Source organism: Lathyrus oleraceus, chromosome 7 (assembly GCF_024323335.1).
Source record: "Lathyrus oleraceus cultivar Zhongwan6 chromosome 7, CAAS_Psat_ZW6_1.0, whole genome shotgun sequence".
In the NCBI taxonomy this organism is placed as follows: Eukaryota; Viridiplantae; Streptophyta; class Magnoliopsida; order Fabales; family Fabaceae; genus Lathyrus; species Lathyrus oleraceus.
Genome location: NC_066585.1, coordinates 495,926,072 through 495,945,550, shown reverse-complemented (window position 1 = coordinate 495,945,550; position 19,479 = coordinate 495,926,072). Strand labels below are relative to the sequence as shown.

General features: G+C 38.4%; 1 non-coding gene across 1 annotated transcript; it reads right to left on the bottom strand.

Annotated features, from left to right (window-relative positions):
- Nucleotides 1–18,956: 18,956 nt before the first annotated feature.
- LOC127109215 (small nucleolar RNA R71) lies at nt 18,957–19,063 on the bottom strand. The gene has a single exon (XR_007796552.1). It is a non-coding gene; the product is annotated as a small nucleolar RNA R71 (small nucleolar RNA).
- Between the last annotated feature and the right edge of the window lie 416 nt (nt 19,064–19,479).

The window sequence follows — 19,479 nt, the reverse complement described above, 5'->3', positions numbered from 1 at the left end:
TAATCATGTATTTGACCGTGTTAGAAAATTCAATAGGGTGTGTGTTGGGGCAACATGACGAGTCTGGTCGAAAAGAGCATGCAATATACTACCTTAGCAAAAGGTACCGACTGTGAAACAAGATACTCCCAGCTCGAGAAAGCTTGATATACTTTGGCTTAGGCTGCTCGCCGACTAAGACAGTATATGTTGAATCATACCACTTTATTGATTTCTAAGATGGATCTTATCAAATATACATCTGAGAAACCTGTTATCTCCGGAAGAACAACAAGATGATTGCTGAACTCTGCACGCAGTTCAAAATAAAACACCATAACTCTTCTCCGTACCGGCCAAAGATGAATGGCGCCGTGGAGGCTGCTAATAAGAATATTAAGAAGATCATACAAAAGATGACAGTAACATACAAAGACTGGCATGAGATGTTACCCTTTTCTCTTCATGGTTATCGCACTTCAGTGCGCACTTTGACAGGGGCAACTCCTTTCTCTTTGGTCTACGGAATGGAAGCCGTGTTACCAGTTGAAGTTCAGATCCCTTCCTTAAGAATCATGAAAGAGGCAGGTTTAGACGAGGATGAATTGATTCAGACTCGACTCGACCAGATAAATTTGATTGATGAGAAGAGGTTGGCAGCTGTTTGTCATGGTCAGATGTACCAGAAACGGATGATCAAAGCTTTCAATAAGAAGGTTAAGCCAAAGGTATATCAGGCTGTTGACTTGGTAATCAAGCGTATCATACTACCACAGGGTGATCCTAGGGGCAAGTGGACTCCTACATATGAAGGACCATTTGTGGTCAAAAGAGTATTCTCAGGAGGTGCCATGATGCTTACTACTATGGATGGTGAAGACTTTCCACAGCCTGTAAACGCAGACATAGTTAAAAAATACTACGCATAAAAAGAGACCCGCTAGGTTGACTGGCCTAGGCAAAAATAAGGGCATCCCGGCAAACCAAAAGGGTTCGGGCAAAAATTAGGGATATATAAAAAAAATATACACCCGGCAAGTCGAAAACCTGAAAAGGCGGCTTGGGTAAAAAAGGGTATCCCGGTGGATTGAAAACCTGAAAGGGCAGTCCAGGAAAAAGTTAGGGATTAAAGCGTATGACTATGTCTCGTTTGGATCACTCATGTAACTTCAACTGATGGTGCTACCTAAATCAAGTTCAAACAGATAAAGATCAATCCAATCGTTTCTGTCTCAACAGCAGAAGATGAGATATTTGAAGATAATGGCAATAGTAGAATTGAAACTCAATAGGATCATTTTTCACATAGTTGTTTTCTTTGTTTTATAAAAAATTTACGACGAATTCCTCTTACTAGGATTTCTGTCTCCTTGTACAAACTTGCCTATGTATAGGTCACTTTGTAATACAAATAAAATTTCATCTTTGAATCCAGATTTACTTTTACTCTATTTACATAAGCGAAAACGTCCATTGGTTGTGTTTGAATGTATGTATGCTTTTGAATATGATTGATGTCTACCAGAAATGCATAAAATGCAGTAATAGTATTTACTAAGGACGAACGAGGGTAGTAGTTCAACGAAGCTTCGCCGGTTCATCCCCACTACAAATCCCCAGTAGAGCAAATTTATCTTTATAGATACTTCGAATTACGTCTCCCCTTGAATTTATGTCCATCTCTTTTATCCTCAGTCGGGATACTCAGGAACTTATTCCTTCAATAGAAGTACGACGAACGAATACGGGAAGTGACAAATACTATACTATCAAACAAGATGGGAACGAGTTCCTCATATTCTTCAGCAACGAATCGGGATTTATTTTCCCTAGCCAGCAGTTGTTATACAAAGATATCCGGACGCTTCAGGCCGCATGATTCATACATACATCATTTACATCATACCATGGCATATCCATAAGTGCATAATACATTTACTTAGATGCACCATGCCATGCATGCATACATATTGCATAAACTAACCTTTTCCTTGCAGGATGGTTATATATAGATAAAATACTATCAACAATTCACAACAGGTCAGAAACGATCTATACGAAGATCTAGTGTTGATACTTAATCATTACTCAAGGTGTCCTTGGATAGTAGGCAAACGGTCTATACGAAGATCTATTCCCTAGTCCAGGATGTTTTCAAGAGAGTTAATCCTGATACTCTTTTGTTCTTGGATAGTAGGCAAACGGTCTATACGAAGATCTATTCCCTAGTCCAGGATATTTTCAGGAGATTTCATCCTGACACTCTTTTGGTCTTGGATATTAGGCAAACGGTCTATACGAAGATCTATTCCCTAATCCAGGATATTTCCAGAAGAGATAATCATCACGAAGATTTATTTCTACTGGTTTATTCAACAATTCAAAACAGTTCAGAGACGATCTATACGAAGGTCTAGTGCTGATACTTAATTCAGAAAGAAATCGCCACGAAGATTTGGTTCTGACACTTAAATTAAAAGTATGTTCTTAGATACGATTCAGAGACGGCCTATACGAAGACCTAGTACTGATATCCAGTATCAACATCAAGATATTATCACCTCCTGATATTATGGATGGCATCTATAAGCCCATCTCCAGTTCTTCCAAGTGGCATCTTCAAGCCCACTTAAGCATATACAACCAGTCATCAGTGTTACCTTACGCACCGGCGAGTGCAAATTTTTGGGCTTTTCTGTTCAATCCCCTTCAACCTTCCAAGTCACGAATGGCACACAGGCCAATCTAACTCCTCAGGTTTCAGAAAATTGAACAGGGGCAGCTGTTGCACCCCAAAATTTGCCCTCTATTTTTAACTCTAACCAATTTTTTTGTTTCACATTCATTTGCATCATCTTCATAGCATAACATTTTTTTCTGTCTTAATATTAGCCGGAATAATTTCTCGGAATTTACAAACAGACTGGTCAAATTAACTTTTTAACTGTGCCTAAAATTAGTCAACGAAAAAATGTCAAGTTTAAGTTTGCAAATGTCGGTAACATTAATCTGCCGTTCACGTGGTTTAATTTGACATGCTAAAAATATTTTTACGACTATTTTTGGTCATATGTTGATCAGTCTGAGCAGTTTAAACGGTCATAATTTTTATTTCAAAATCCGACCAAACGCTGTATTTTTCTGAGTCATTTATTTCGCGCTGATTATTTTGACGTGTTCATTTTATTTTTTCGAGCATTTTGGTGCCTGACTTTTATTTTTTTTGAGTCTATTTATTTTTATATTGGGTCTAGAATAAATAAATAGGTTAATTAGTTTTTATTTTAATTTTAACTATTTTAATTATTTAACTTTATTCAGTTTTTAATTTAATATTCGGTCTAGAATAAATAAATAGGTTAATTAGTTTTTATTTTAATTTTAACTATTTTAATTATTTAACTTTATTCAGTTTTTAATTTAATATTGGGTCTAGAATAAATAAATAGGTTAATTAGTTTTTATTTTAATTTTAACTATTTTAATTATTTAACTTTATTCAGTTTTTAATTTAATATTGGGTTTCAAAATAAACTTAGGCCCATTATCATTAACCTAATTTGTTCCTATATATATTTACTAGCATGACTGATAGAGGGAGGCCAAAAAGACAGAACAAAAAAGAGAAACTGAGAGTGGCTGATCTATACTATCGTACACACAGTTTGGTAATAGTTTATATATGATATATACTTTATCTATTTTGTTGATATATTTGTTACTGTGTTTCAAATACCTGTTCATATATGTAACTAGTGTGTTAAATATATATATATTTCTATTTTATGTTATAATTTGATTATGTTTTCGGATCGGATCGTGTCAATACGCCGTTTTCACATATACGTGTATGAGGCGTGACATTTGTGTTATCCGATCCAGTTGCGATGATCGCAATTTTGCGCTAGCAACGCCGTTTTTTTTTTCAATTCATATTTTTTTTTTATATATACATATATTTAGATCTGCATTTTTTTTCATAACTAACTACCCTGATTTTTCCTAAACCCTGACAATTTCGCCACAAACTCTAAATTTCAAACCTAAAACTTTAACCGTGTTATTTCCTCTCAACCATAAACCTTTTCTTAAACCTTAACAAACCTTATTATTACTTCCTATTTTCGCTCATATTTATGTTATTCATACACTGTAACTGCTTCGCCCTTGTAATATTTTAAGTTTTAACTTGTAATATTTTCAGTTTTACTTTTCGCCATCTTTATTATGTAACTGCACCGAAGCGTTGTAATAATTAGGGTTTTATTTTCTGCCATTGATTTTCTGCCATTTTATTTTTCTGCCATTTATTTTTCTGCCATTTAAATTCCTGCCATTGATCCTATATTAACTGCGTGGTTTAGTAATGTAGGGCGTGAAAACCTATTAAATTAATTATTTAATATTTTTCTATAACCTTTATATTTTTTTGTAAATAAATAATAAATACTAACTATTTTAATAACTTTTTTTATTACTTACTTATAATAATAAATCCTTATATATTTTGTAAATAAAATCTAATTGATCATTTTTCTAATTGAATAATAATAATAAACCTATTAATCTAATAATTTGATATTTTCTATAATCTTTATTTATTTTGTAAATAACCAACTTAATATTTTTCATATAACTCTTTTATTTTATAATTTGTACATTAATGTATTTTAAATTCTTTTATTATTACTAATTTATTTTAAACTCATATTTTTCTAATAACTTCTAAAAAAATCTAACTTGTTTAACCTAAAATAATTTCTTTTAAAATTCTAACCTTTTTATTATCACTTTATTATTATTGTTATTTTATTATTGCGTTATTACCATTGTTTATTTATTATTTTATTATTATTTGCTTTTATCTATTCTATTTTTGCTTCATTATTTTCCTTATTTTAATTTTGTTTTATTTATAATATTAGGAACAAATGTATAGGTTGTAAATTTATTCTTTCTCGCCTGATTATTATGTATCTGTCTCATAGCCATGTAATAGTTTAGGATTTATTTTTCTTGCTTTTATTTTTGTAAATATTTATTGCGTGGTTAGTAATTTAGGGAGTGCAAAAAACTAACTGTAAATAATTGAACTTAGAAAATTAAATTCAAGACAAATATCTGAAAAATAACACTCACACACGTAAGTCGATCTTTGATCGCCATCTGTACTTCCTAGGGTATTCCTCTTGGTTGCCTTCTTTAAATGGTCAAGTCCCTCGAAAATAGGGGGGTCTTAAGCAAAGTCCCTTCAAACAGAAAAATCATCAAGTCCCTATAAACTTAAAAGATCAAGTCTCTACGAGGTTGCCTACGATATAATGATCTTGTCCCTTCGGTAAATATGATGATAGTCCCTACGAGTTGCTAAAGACACCCCTTATGTTGCCTTCATTGACCATACGATGACCCTACGCCCATCCCTTAAACACATCCAAGGTAATGACTACCTATTCCTTAATAATAGGGACAGTCTTACCATTGAAAGAATATACGAGAACACGAAAGACTTAATCTAGGGTAGGTATCTCATAGTTACTTGCTCACACTTTTCAAAATTACTTTTACACCTCACAATTTCTAAACTAGGCTTTGTATACACCCATACAAGGGTCATTACTAAGTACTTAAAGAAATTTTTCTAATCACACCCTACACTCTTGCAAACAAACAAAGTGAGCTAAGTAACTAAGAGCCCATGGATAACCATGGATATAAAGGGTGTTAATACCTTCCCTTTGTATAACCTACCCCCCGAACTCAAAATCTTTTTAAGGTCTTTCCTGTTCTTTTATGTCCTTTCCTTTTGGATAAAATAAAAGTCGGTGGCGACTCTTGCTATCCGCAACATTTAACTAAAGTCAGTTCTCCCACCGTGTTACAGCGACCACGTCGTCAAATTGATCGACCGTGATATCTTGCATCACATGAGCGACATTCAAAACTTTCAGCAATGCTTTGCGGTGAGCCTCAAAACTCAACAGCAAAGACAAAATGGATATTTTGGAGGGAGTCTGGTTAAATTGGCCGACGATTTTGAAGTCACTTTTCTTGATCAATTTGAGGAATTCTTGGCTTTCCTCAAAAGTGATGCTCTTCTTGTGATCTTCAACTTGTTCATTCTCAACCATTGGCCCTTTACCTTTAGACACTTCTAATTCTGCAGCTTTGTTGTCAATAACATTTGTCGGCACTGGAACAGTTGTCATGATCGGAGTGAAAGGTATAGTTGCCCTTGCCAGAAGAGTCGGAGTAGGAATGACCTTCTCCTTAGGCGGGATAACTGTGGTTGATGGAGACACCCTATGAGTGTATCTTGGAGCGAATACACGGCCATTGCGAGTCATGCCTCCTACTCCAGCGATGTTGACGATTTCAGTGCCAGGAATACGAATTTCTTTTCCTCCCAAATACGTTGTTGTCTCATAATTCCAAGGCACTGCCTTGGTGTTCTAATATGGAAACGAACTGGGAACACGAAAATGAATTGGCGGAATCCTCTTGGGAGGAGCTTCGAGCTTTTTCTTCCTATACACAATGGTTATTGGTTCAATCACTGCGACTTCCTCTATAGCCTTGGGCTTGGAGAACTGTATCAAACCCTGATCCATTAGCTTTTGTACACAACCCCTTGGTGTTCTGATATGGAAACGAACTGGGAATACGGAAATGAATTGGCGGAATCCTCTTGGGAGGAGCTTTGAGCTTTTTCTTCCTATACACAATGGTTATTGGTTCAATCACTGCGACTTCCTCTATAGCCTTGGACTTGGAGAACTGTATCAAACCCTGATCCATTAGCTTTTGTACACAACCCCTTAGCTCGTCGCAATTGCATGGATCATACTCACATACTGTGCAATCATCATATATACCTGCTAGAAACCCAAACTACTCAAGTCTATTCAATATAACTGATAGCGGAGTCTTTACATCGTCGGCTCTCGGTATGGATTTGGTTGCTTCCTCTTTGACTACATCGTTGACGACTGAACCACCATGATTTGGAAAGGGATTCGTCTTCACATTGGGATTTTCCTCGGAGAAGATCAGGATCTCCTGGTTGATCAAATCTTGGACCTTGTATTTGAGGGTCCAACAGTCCTCTGTAGAGTGCCCAATAAATCCGGCGTGATAAGCGCATGAAGCATTAGGATCATGCTTAGGGTGGAATAGAGGAGAGGCTACAGGTATTTATTTTGGTACGATAGCCCCTACGTGGATCAGATACGGCACCAGTTCTTCATACGGTATCGAAATCTTGTCAATCTGGGAGCGATTACCAAAATTGTTCCTATTATTCTGACCTCGACCTTGTCCTTTGTTGTCATGGTTATACTGTTGGTTCTGATTTCTCTGAGCAAGTGCTGATTATTGATTACTTTTCTGTGGTTGATACTGACATGGTGATTATTGATATTGAGTTGCGGCGATGTACGGATAGTACGACATAGGGGCCATCGAAAACTGATATTAGGGGTGGGCACTTGCCGTCACAGCACTTGCCTCCCCCTCTTTCTTCTTTGCGAAGCCCCCATGCGACCTTTTATTTGTTGCTTGCGGAGCGGTTGTATCTGTGATTTTCCCTGATTTCAGCCTATTTTCTACACATTCACCGATAGTTACCATATCTGTAAAGTTTGTAGACGAACTCCCAATCATCTTCTCATAATACAACCCTTAGAGCGTATCCATGAAGATATCCACAAGTTCATCATCAGACAATGTTGGTCGGACTCTGGACGCTATCTCGCGCCAACGCTGAGCATACTCTTTAAAGTTTTCATTGGATCTCTGCACTTGATTCTGTAACTAGAGCCTTGTCGGAGCCATGTCAGGATTATACTTATATTGTTTCAAAAATGCCTCCGATAGGTCCCTCCATGACTGGATCTTAGTGTGTTCCAAACCCATGTACCAGTCTAGGGAAGCTCCAGACAAACTGTCTTGGAAGCAATGGATCAGCAAGTCATCATTGTCAATATACAACGCCATCTTCCTGCAATACATGGTGATATGACTACAAGGACAACTTAGGCCTTTGTATTTTGGGAGGTCTGGCACCTTAAACTTCTATGGGAGCACCACATTCGAAATTAGGCAGAGATCTCGAGCATCGATACCAAAAGCTGAGAAACCCTCAATAGCCCTTATTATGTCGTCTAACAGCTGATAATCTGCAGGTCTGGCCAGATCAACAGCGGGGAGAGAAGCCTGACTGGATGGTCGAGAGGTTTTAGGAGCTACCACCTGAGCAGGAACATTCTACGGGGCGAATAACATCTGTGGTGGGTACGAGAAACCAGGAGGCACTGTTTGAGCGGCATGCACCATGTGAGGATACTGCCCTCCAGCCTGAGCGTTAGGGGCTTGAGGTGCCCCTGTCTGCACATACTGGAGTGTAGGATTGGTGGGTGCATAGGTTAGCATGGGCACAGAAGTTGCCCCAGGATAACTTAATGGAGCAACTTGATTGGTGCTCGTAGATTGAGCAACTTGAGTAGGAACCTGAAAGTGGAGGCGCGGGCCTCGGTATTCACCTTCAGCGTCAGGAGTTTCATTAGGGACCTGACCTTGGTTGTCCTCGGGGTTGGTAGCATCAACCGGAGGAGTTTAGACAGTAGGTACACCCTAAGGGGAAACAGTGTTTCCAATAGCAACAGGGGCAGTGAGAGTCGGATGAGGGAAGAAAGCACCCCCATTGGCGAAATGAGCAGCAAAGTTTTGGGGCATTCCCCAAGGGTAGGCAGTAGCAAGCCTATTCACATCAGTAGGGACCAATTGGAGGTTCCCATCAGTTGGTACTACAACCATCGGAGTTTCGACGGTAGCACCAGCGGCAGTGGCAGGATTGGTCACCCCAGTAGCATGGGTGATGCTGCCATCAACATGGTTAGCAGAGGCAGGAGCCCTCTGAGTCTGGAGGAGTTCCAAGATGGCCTCCATGTTCCCTTGTAAGAGGTTCATCCTGCCTTGGACTTGGGCGAGAGATTCACGGATGGCAGCGTTATTAGCTTCAAAATCAGCCATGGTCTTGGATTTGTTTGCTCGGGTGAAATAGTGATGACGAGTCGTTGTTTTTATTGCGGAAAGATGGAGATGGTAAGCATTTTGTTTTCTGGAAGCCTATGATAGATAAATGCATGGATGCATGTATGTATGCAAAAAAAATCGACATGTGCATATTTATTCATGTTATATTTTTTTTTTGTAAAAGGAAGAAATTTCCAAGGAACCCTTGAGTTCCTTTATCAACATAAGCAAATATAAAGCATAAAGAGAGACGGTTTGTGAATCCAATAGCCAAGAAACTCTTTTATTCATACATCAAGAAATTGGAATACAAGTACATATCAATAAGCTGCCCGCTGGGCTACAAGAGTCTCAATATCAACCCTATCAGATATCAACCTAGAAACAAGAGTGAAATACAGATCAAGCCCAGAGGGCATTTTTCAGAAACATCTCGACAACAACTTCTTATAACAAATTTGAGAAATTTAGGTGGCTTGTTCAAAGAACGGGGTCAGGCGTGCCCTTCTTTCTCCCAATACCATGCTTCCTTCGGGGAAGTCAGTTGATATATCGTGATCAGGTTCATCTAAAATGCTTCTCATAAATGCTTCCTTCTGGTTGAGGAGTTCTTCAAGATGTCCATTGTGTTTCTTCACACGATCATTCCCTTGTTCGAGTAGGTTGGTGCCTTCCAGGTTCTTGCGTGATTGATCTTTTAGCTTACGGATCTCCTTAAGTCTCTAGTTTAGCTCATATTGACTCTGGCAAAGAGTGACCTCTAACTGCTTGGTGTGGCTTTGCTCATCCTTCAGCCCTTTCTTGCATGCTTTCTGCTGGTCTCGGAGCTTCTTGGTTTGTTCTCTATAATTAAGCTATGCTTTACAAGCCTGGTATTGAGTCTCGGCTAATTGTTTCTTTTTTGTTGTCAAACCAGCATAAGTTCCCTTGAGTGTATCACCTACCTTTATTCTATTGAATACCTCAGTTTGCACTTCGTCATCTGCTTGACGCACCCTGTCTCTTTTCTGGTTCAAGTTGAACTTCAAAGTTTCTTTCTCCAAGGAGATCTTACCAGGTCTAGACTTGAGATTGGCATTCTCTTTCTCTAGGGCTTTGATAATTCTTTTCAGCTCATTGACCTTAGAAGTTTGATGGATTACTGGTTCAGGAGGTTTGAGGCTCATGAATGATTCAGATAGAAATGGTAGCAAAATCTCATTAACCCTATCTTTTACCCATTTGGTGTAAGCTTCCTTGGCAATGCAATTCTTCTTACCCATTTCTGCTCTCCCTTGAGGAAAAATTGCTCCCCAATCCTTGACGATCTTCTTGACTAATTATCGATCTTCAACCCCTTCATACAAGATGAAACCTTATACACCTTTGAGATCAGGCTTGTCTATCATGGGGTATCCCAACTATCGTAATTACAACCTCGGATTGTAATTGATTCCCCCTTTCGTACCAAGAAGAGGTACATTAGCAAAATCACCACAATTGAGGATGAGTTTGACACTATCGTAGATTCGAGAATACCAGGAGATGTCTTTGGCGTTCAAGGACATGATCCGCTGGGACCATTTCAAATTGTCTATGTTTTCAACAAAATGACCTTTGTTGGGTAGGTGCGAAATAAACCATCTATGCAGCAAAGAAGTACAACAGACGATGGTTCTTTTCTTTTTCTGGTTCCTTACATGGATGGATTAATAAGTATCAGCAAGAAGAGTGGGAACAGGGTTCTGAGTTAAAAAGATATGGATATCAGCCAGATCCACGAATTCTTCCATGTTCGGAAACAATACGATCCCATAGATTAGTAGAGCTAGAATGGCATTGAAGGTCGTCCAACTCCCAGATTCGGCGAAGGCAATGACTTTATCTACTAGAAACTTTGAGGTGAAGCCATGAATTCCACCTTTAGGTTTCAAGTTCAGCTCCACTTCCTTCTTCCCTAGGTGGAGGGCTTCAGCAAGGACTTGGTATTTGGGGAGTTCCTTAGTGCGAACATAAGGCACTTGGTTCTTGATCCCAATACCTATAATGTGTGAATACTCTTCCAATGTGGGTGCCAACTGGTAATCCTGGAATGTAAAGCATCTCAGTGGAGGGTCGTAGAATTGCACCAGGGTGTGCACAACAGTGGTATTGACTTCAGTGTTCAGTATTCCCAAAAGGTTACCATGGGACGTCTTGAAATCATCCTTGTTTCCAAGAACTAGACGTGCCCCCAATCCTCTCAAAACGGTCAGTTGAGGCTCCACGAACTTGTAACTGTGAATGCTTATCCTCTCAGAATTCATGCTTTGTCTCGAATGCTTAGCCAACAAATTTGGCTCTTGGATTCCTGGAAAAGAAATGCATATGCAAATTTTTTGTCATGATAAATGATAATGTAATGATGGAATGATATAAGTTACACAGATTCAAAACTCTAAGACATTATGAAAAATCTGTATATGCCATTTGTTATAGGTTTAGAAGTTCGACGCAACATGAGTATCAAGGTAGGTAGAGTCTATGGCTTCCTGCAATGAAAACCCATATCCCCCTCACAGGTGTGGACTATGCTCCAAGGTGGTCCCTAGAAGGTCTCCCAGAGTCATCGAATCGAAATGCAAATACCCTGCCGTTGTGAATACTCACAAGACAAAAGTACTTCCAAGTGAATCTAGTCTGGGTGTGGTTCTCGTGATAACCCAACGCACGAAACGCAGGTGTACACGACTATCCACAAGTCTATCCTATGTGTATACTAAGCTCGGTTACAGAGCTTTCCTCTCATGTAGTCTATCCCAACCCAACAACAGCATAACAAATATTATCCATAATAGTATCTAGAACAACAAAGTAAATGCGATAAATAAAGCGAGTAAATCTCTAAAGGTAAGCACCTAAACTAACGGAGAAGTGATCAAAACTAGGCTTGACTCCTTTTAGCGACTAGGAAGTACTCCAAGTAGTGAAGTATCCTCAGCAGAGTCGCCAGCTGAACCTAGCGAAAATATACCCGAACGTATCATACGCTCAAACATACAACAGAGTCGCCATCGGACTTTATTTATCCCCAAAGGGAAGGGAAAACATAGATAAAACCCGGGGGAAAGAGATATACAGGGTAAGGAAGTCGGTTATGCAAGGGGAAGGTATTAGCACCCCAAACATCCATGGTACTCCATGGGAACCGTTTTGATTGTTCTCGCTCGAATAGGTGTTATATCTAAATATTACTCACAAAAGAATGGGAAAAGGAAAAAGAAAATAGATAAAGTGCTCGGTGAGGATTGGGGTCCTTATGCCTACGTATCCTCATAGTGCAATGAGGAATTCAGAGCTTCATAGTTCAAGGAACTAAAGGCAGGAGGTGAAAAGAAGTGTGATATAAATGTGGTATGAACCAAAGAATGGTGTTTTGAACTCCAACAAGGGTGAAAAGATGAACCCAAGAGTAAGGTGGCTATTACCAGTATGTGGGCTAGTAAGACCGCCACTATAGGGTAAATCCAAAAAAGACGAAGAAATAGGTGTTTAGGCACAGTCCCAAACATCTCTTGGTTCACAAGGTGACGCAAGAAGGAACACAAAGAGGTAGTGTATTTGGCTCAAAGAACAGGTATATCACGTGAAGTGAAGGAATGTAAAATATGAGTGCATCGTGGAAATGAATGGAAGGAAGTGCCCAAAGTCACAAAATTGAATGTTTGGTGACAAGTGACTGAAGAAGTATTGTTTGAAATCGAAAGGTGAAAGTGTATTGGAATCCATAAGAGAAATGATATTTGTACCATAGAGGGAAACATCTTTAATCGATACGTGGACTAGTAAGACCGCCATTATAGGGTGTTTAGCCGAAAAAGAAGGAATTAAGTCTTTGAGGTTGTAGCCCAAATAACCCTAGGTAGAAATGCGGACTTTTCATTAGGCGTCCTAAAAGGGTATGTATGGAATTCCAAAGAAAGTGTATTTCGATGTCAAAGGAATAATATGTCACTGGATGGACGATTTATGATTGAAGGTAGGTGATGAATAGTGAAAGATATGAATGATGCCCTAGGGCGGAAGAAGTAATAATTAGAAGTATGCTCGCCAAGGATTCACATACTCGTGCCTACGTATTCTCATCGTGTGATGATAAAGTCAGAGCAATTGTAGTTCGGAACCACACGAATAGAAAGAGAGACATACAATGATGAAAAGTGTAATTTGTACCAACACCAATTCAAGGAATGATTGCAGTACTGAAAAGTGTATCACTGGATGGGGAACAAACAGTTCGAGATCAACAAAGGATAGTATCTTGGATCCAAGAAGGATAGACTCTGAATCAAATAGCAAGGTAGGCATTTACCAATACGTGGACTAGTAAGACCTCCACTATAGGGTAAATCCAAAAAGAAAGAATGAATTAAGTGTTTGGGCATAGCCCCCTAAGCAACTCTCGATCGAGGAGATGGATTGTCGTTAAGACATCCCAAAAGGATAAACAAGGAGTCCAAGGAGAAGTATGATTGATCTCAAAAAGATGGTATTGATTGAATGAATGAAGAAAGATTGATTGATAAATAGGGTAGCAATAGATAAGTTAGATTGATAAATAAGATAAATCGCGAAGAAACTGGATTCTCCCACCTACGTATCCTTATAGTACAATAAGGAAATCAGAGCTTTCATAGTTCATCCCACTAGGGCTGAAAGCAAGACGATTAAGGAGGCAAGAAGAGATGATTGAATGATGTGAAAGAGAGAGAAAGGAAAATACTTGATAGTTGTTTGATAAGAATCACACTAAAGTCTATGAGTAAAGGTGGATACGATAAGCAACGAGTCAAACGTGTCGCACCCAAAGATATCCAGAATGGGTGTAGGAAAGCTCCAGTCTCATTCCTTCTTTACCACTTAAGGCTCATGGCATGTAATTCTCGTCTTAACTTTCAAGTGGAGAGAGAAGAATCTTTGTCATTGTTTCTTGTGTTGACGAAGACCTTATCAATCGTTTGATTCGAATTGCACTAAAGTCTATAAATAGAGGTGAATACGATGAATGTTGTGTCATTCGTCCCATACCCAAAGATATTCATAATGGGGGTAGGAATTCTCTAGTCCCACTCCTTCTCTATTGCTTAAGGCTCGTGTCGTACGACTTGATTCATGATTGATAAGTTGTTAATGTAGTCCTTACTTGTTGCATAATGCTTTATGAAGAGAGAGAGAGAGAGAGAGAGAGAGAGAGAGAGAGAGAGAGAGAGAGAGATACTTGTCAATCGTATGTTTAGGATTGTGCTAAAGTCTATGAATAAAGGTGAATACAATGAGTATTGGGTCATTCGTCCCATACCCAAAGATACTCAGAATGGGGATAGGAATTCTCCAATCCCATTCCTTCTCTATTGCTTAAGGCTCATGCCACACAATCCCAACTTTGATTTAACAAGCTTTTGCAATTTCCACCTTTGAAGCACTTGTATAATCCACTGCTTGGTATGACTGAGGATGTCTTGATCGAGAATCTGACTTGAGGCTTCGAGCTCCACAACTTAGAAGAAAAAGTCTCATTAAGTGACCAAGAGTCTTTTAGTCACTCAATTAGACTGTGGGATTATACAAGTTTAAAGGATTTAATTAATCAAAATTGTTTTTGATCAATTTGAATCACGGGTTTAATTTGATTGGAGTAACTAGGTTAGCACCTAATCTAATGGTTAGAATTGAATTAGACAATCCTAAGGGATCATGTCATGGTTTAGTCAAAAATATTGATTAAAAGTCTATGCTAAAATACCTAAGGGAACATGTGATTATATGGAAAAATGTCCAAAATTACCCCTAAAGGGTAAAATGGTCTTTTGGCAATTTTATGGTTATTGAATCAAGAATTCTAATTATGAAATTTCTAGTTAAGCTCGATTAAATTCTAAACTACCCTATTGCTAAAAATGCTATTAGGTGCTAAAATATTCAAATTTCTAAAATGATAATATTCCTAAAAACTCCTATTTAAATCTAATCAAGAGTTTCAACAAACCTAACGATATTTCTAATATTTTTGCAAATCCTAATTAACTCCTAATTGGTCTAATTAACCTAAATTCTAACAATCAAAATTAATCTAATTAACAAAACCAAATAACAAACAAAAACAAAGAGAATAGAATGGGCATTTGCAAAACAGGGGGGTGTAGGCCTGGTTGGGATGTGTGTTGGAAAAAGAGAGCAAGATAGGGTCCAAACGCATGGGCTTCAGTTTCCAAAGCCCAATGCTGGACATGCTCTTTTCAGCCAGGGGGTGCAACAGGGAATCTGGGGTGAGAGAGTATTTCACTTTGGGCTTGGATGAACCAAGACCAAAATAGGATTAAGCCCAAAGATTGGGATTCTGACTTAGAAAAGTCAACAACATTTGAATATGCTCATGCGCCTTTCAAGGAACCACCGGCGTCGGAACTCCACCACTGGCCACCACGCTGGAAATCGCTTCCGGCGGCGGTGGCGGCCAAAGCTAAAAAGGATCTACCTTCGGTTTCGTCTCCATCTCCTGAATAAAAATCTAACATCCAACTTCTCTAACTTCTGCCCTAGATCGATAACTGAAACCAAATCCTCAAGAACCCCTAAAAATCAGATCTAAAATACACCTCCATGAATAAGATTCGAGTTTCCTCATGATAGGGCTTTGAATTACCTCAATGAAAAGTGCAGTATGGTAATCGAAAGATGAAGAAACAAAAGAAAATGGACCTACCTCCGAAGCTGAGACTTGCTCCGATGAATGTTGATCGGAGAAGAAGAAGATGAAAAATCACTTGTTCAAACAGGTACAATGTTGCCTTTATCTTCTTCTGATTTGCTTGTTCTCCGATTCTTCTTCTTCCAAAATTCTGTAGTGTGATGAGGTTAAGCTCTCTCTTCTTGAAGCTTCAATGTGAAGCTTCAATGGAGTTTTAGAAATTGAGCTTTGAGTGCGAGAGGGAGAGGATTCAGAAATGATTGCAGAGGATTGAGGGTGGTGATTGCCAAGGTTCTAAAGTGATGGTGAAGATGTAGATTTATAGTGATTAGGCTTGGGATTAATGTGGCTTGGAGCTCAGGTTTGGAGTTAGTTAGGCGAGGTCTGGAGTTAGTTGGTTTGAACTCAATGAGTTACTCACTAAGTCAGTTTGTTATGGCCTTGAAAGTTGTTATGATAGTTGGTTGGTTAACTTAATGGAATGTGTTCAAGTGATTGCTTATGACTGGCTATTGCAGGTTAAAACTTGAATATGACATAGGGTTTAATTGGTTTAGGTGCAAGATATAACCAGTAGACTTAATCATGACTTGCAATTGTAGGCTAACAATTGTGTGGTTATGTTGTGTAAATTGTAATTTTGGTTATGTTTGTGCAGGTTTAAGTGCAACTTGCATTTGTGAACCATTGTGATTGTTTTGGCATGACAGGAATTTGTATTTCGTAGTGTCTCAACAGCTTGTAGCATTGTGGTTCTGCAGTAGGTGCATGGTTTTCTGGTGTTCATGTAGGTGTGCACTTGTTTCATACGATGGACTTGCAAGATTTGGTGATCTTCGATGATAGGGGTTCATGTTCAACCTATAGCAGTGTAACTGATAACATGAAACTATATCACATTTTTGGACTCGATTTAATTAAATTATATTATTATTTGTTTCGATTTATTTCATTTTATTCGATATTACTTGGTATTTTTCCTTCTATTTATCTCAGGTAACTTATTTGAAGCATAAGTGAAAAAGGAATAAAAGGGGGTGCAAAAAGATGATGAGAAGCAAATTCCACTAAAGCCCAGCCCACAATTACAAGCAAGGAGCGATGAACCTGTGACGACCGCCACACAAGGTGTGACGAGCGTCACGCCCTGCTACCTTGTGTTACGAGCGTAACACATGGTATGACGAACGTCACACCCCTCTCCTATATTTTTGGCTTTTAACGCGCAACAGAGGCACGTTGAAGCCTATTCTTCCGCTTGACTTTTGAAACGTGAAGACTACTTACGGAAGGCACTTTTGGAAACGGTTACAAAGTGGATTAATATAAATAGTTGCTTTTATCCAACCCTGAAGCACACTCTGTCTGCTTCCTTTTCCGCCGTGCAAGCATTTTACAACATTAATTTTCTACAGCTTTCTATTTTATTAGAAATTTTTATTTCTCTTCTTTTTCAGTCAATCTTTCAAGCACTTAATTAATTTTTCACACAATAGTTTCTACACCGGAAACTATTGTGTATCTTTTACTGGATCTAACCTTACATTAGATCATAGTATTTTATTCCTTCGCTTTTATTTTCCTGTCCGATTGAAGAGTTCAAGAACAAATCCAACCGGTCTGTGGTGGAGTGTTCAAGATTGCTATTAATTATTCAGGTTCTTTAATTTATTTTTTTAATTTATATATGCTCTGCATTGCTGTTTATTTATATTGTTTGCCTGAGATGGTTTTATTTAAACATGATAATTGTTTAGACCTGTTTAGCATGTCCGACTAAGTAATTTAGATATCGGTATGTAAAGTAAGCGGAATGAAGGAATCAAAACTAAGTTGGTTTAATTTCATTTAAAAATAAAGTCACTTTTTTTTATGGTCTCAATTTACAGGATTAATACCAAGGTTTTTGTACGAGAGTAAAAGACGTAAGGAAGTTAAAATCAATAGAACGAAAGTTTGAGTTTTTAACTGGACAATGTAAATTGGACATTAATTCTAAATCAGGGCGAAAGCAATTTTTAGAGTTAATTAAATTCTAATCTTTTTGAAAAAGTATTTTTAAAGGTTAATTGTGAGGACGAGAGTTAAGCATTTAAGTTTAATTATATAATCTAAGTCAACAGAGCGAGAGTTTGAGACGAGGGTGTTTAAAAGGTTAGTATTTTCTTGAAAAGAGTTTCTATAGATTCTGTTGTTTTCAAAAAGTGATTTTGGACTTAACTAATAAGTGACAGCTACGTTAATATAAAGTCATGGTCTATTCAACAGAGCGAGAGTTTGAGAAAAGGCTTTTAATCAATAGTGTCTACTGAAAAGATTTATTTTTAAAACCAAGAAACTAACGAAGATTTGATTCCCTAATTGCGACGAACTACATACCGATATCCGCTTATTTGATATTTAACCTAGATCTTATTTTAGTTTTACTTTTCCCCCAAACAATCAAAGCATCATCCGCCTTAGCTTTACGAAGTAACCTTAGAAAACGGTATATCGATTCATAAGTCCCTGTGGGATCGATATCTTTTAAAACTACGCGATAGAACTGTGCACTTGCAGTTAGTACCCCAATCGACTCATAAAGTCGCGATCAAGTTTTTGGCACCGTTGTCGGGGACTTTTATTTAGTCGATATCGTAACTCTTCTGTTACGCTGTAGAGACTAAGGAAATTTTTATTTCTTTCGTTGATTCGTATGCCACACACTCGATCACAAGGCGAGCCGTTTTACTTACGAATCAACAACGTTGAACGATATCTCCGAGTCCTACGACGAATTCGAGAATATCGTGCTGCAAACAATCTCCCTCCTATCGAAGTGCCCGACCTCAAAAATCTTCTTCCTTTGCCGATACCCGAGATGGCAGAACCAGCTCGTGCTCTTCGAGATTACGCCGCTCCATCGCAAGATGAGCCGCATTCGAGTATTGCTCCACCCGCAATCGAAGCAAACAACTTCGAACTTAAACCTTCGCTCCTACAAGCAGTGCAACAGAATCAATTCTCTGGAAATCCTACCGAGGATCCAAACCTTCATTTATCCGTATTTGTCCAATACGCTGATACTGTTAAAGCTAATGGTGTCACTTCAGAGGCAATTCGACTTCGTCTTTTTCCTTTCTCGTTAAGAGATAAAGCTAGAAGATGGTTTCAGTCTCTTCCTTCCAACTCAGTCACCACATGGAACGAGTTGAAGAAAGTCTTTCTTGCCCGATATTTTCCTCCAAGCAAAACAGCTATGTTGAGAGCCCAAATAAATGGATTTAAACAGAAAGATAACGAGTCTCTTTTCGAAGCATGGGAAAGATACAAAGACATGATGAGACTTTGTCCACACTATGGTTTAGAGGACTGGTTAGTAATTCATACCTTCTATAATGGTCTCTTGTACAACACAAGGTTAACAATAGATGCCGCCGCAGGTGGTGCACTTATGGATAAACCTTATACTGATGCTTATCAACTTATCGAAAGCATGGCCCAAAACCATTATCAGTGGGGAAGCGACCGAACAATGCCAGAGAAACCTCAAACGAAAAGTGGCATGTACGAGATAAGTAGCCTTGATCATGTTAATGCAAAAGTGGATGCTCTGGCCCAGAAATTGAAAGTTTAAATGTATCACCTCCAGCCACCGTGGTTGCCGCAACTCAAAATTGCGAAGTCTGTGGAATCCAAGGTCACACTCCTGCAGATTGTCAACTCCTAACAGGAATCCAAGCAGAACAAGTGAACTATGCTCAAGGAAATCCCTACTCGCA